The sequence below is a fragment of the Gavialis gangeticus genome, unplaced genomic scaffold (assembly GCF_001723915.1).
Source record: "Gavialis gangeticus isolate Ggan-Ray unplaced genomic scaffold, GavGan_comp1, whole genome shotgun sequence".
NCBI lineage: Eukaryota > Metazoa > Chordata > Crocodylia > Gavialidae > Gavialis > Gavialis gangeticus.
The window spans coordinates 16,788,853-16,789,576 of record NW_017729015.1 but is presented as its reverse complement, the minus strand read 5'-3'; the positions used below and the strand labels follow the sequence as shown (position 1 = coordinate 16,789,576).

The 724-nt window shown below is 44.3% G+C and overlaps 1 protein-coding gene across 2 annotated transcripts in view; it reads right to left on the bottom strand.

Moving 5' to 3' along the window:
• NCMAP (non-compact myelin associated protein) overlaps positions 1-472 on the bottom strand; it is a 35,061-nt gene extending 34,589 nt beyond the window's left edge. The window contains exon 1 of one of the 2 annotated variants that reach the window (XM_019512436.1): positions 286-472. The gene's annotated coding sequence lies outside the window, so the exon portion shown is untranslated. The remainder of the gene's footprint in view (positions 1-285) is intronic. The other variant, XM_019512433.1, reaches the window with a different exon arrangement.
• Between the last annotated feature and the right edge of the window lie 252 nt (positions 473-724).

Below are 724 nucleotides of genomic sequence, written 5' to 3'. Positions count from 1 at the left end.
TAAAATTAGCACATGAAGCTGACGGCTACAAGATACAGAAGACAAGACCTTAGCAGGATACAACCAGGAGTGACTGCCTGGCCAGAGAATAAATACCAAGTTACAGCAATAAGGAATTTTAAAAGCAAACAGGCCAGCCCCTGTTCCATGTTTTAACATATTTTAGTGGCGCACAGCAATTCAATGCCATCTTTCTCAAGTGCAGGGAAAACCATTCATGCTTGCTTTCATCTTAGCCTTACAGATCTATCACCAAAAAAGGGAGGAAGAGGAGGATGCACCTACCTCTTGCCTAGCAGGTGTCTTAGGATCCTGACCCAGGAGTTTTTGAAGGGATTTAATCTTCCACTAGCTATTGAGGGTTGGGGGGTGTGAAGCTTTCCCTGTGCATGTTATTCCATAATTGCTCGCTGCAAACTCAGCCTGCCTCTCTCTTAAACAGCAGACATTGGCCACCATCAAGAGACAAGACAATAGCTTCATAAATTAGATGAGGTCTGGTTATTTGTTAACTAATTCTCCACCCCCATCCTGCCAGCTTGTGTCAGTGGCAGTCTCACCTTCAGAAAACCCAGGACCCAGATGGTTGTCCAGGTGTACAGCCTATGCAGGCCCCTCACTTACAAATGCAATATATTCACCTACATAGCATAGCTGAATGGTTTAGTATGGGAGTGGTGTCCAGCAATGAAAGGTACATTCATAAGCATGAAAATGTGACTGA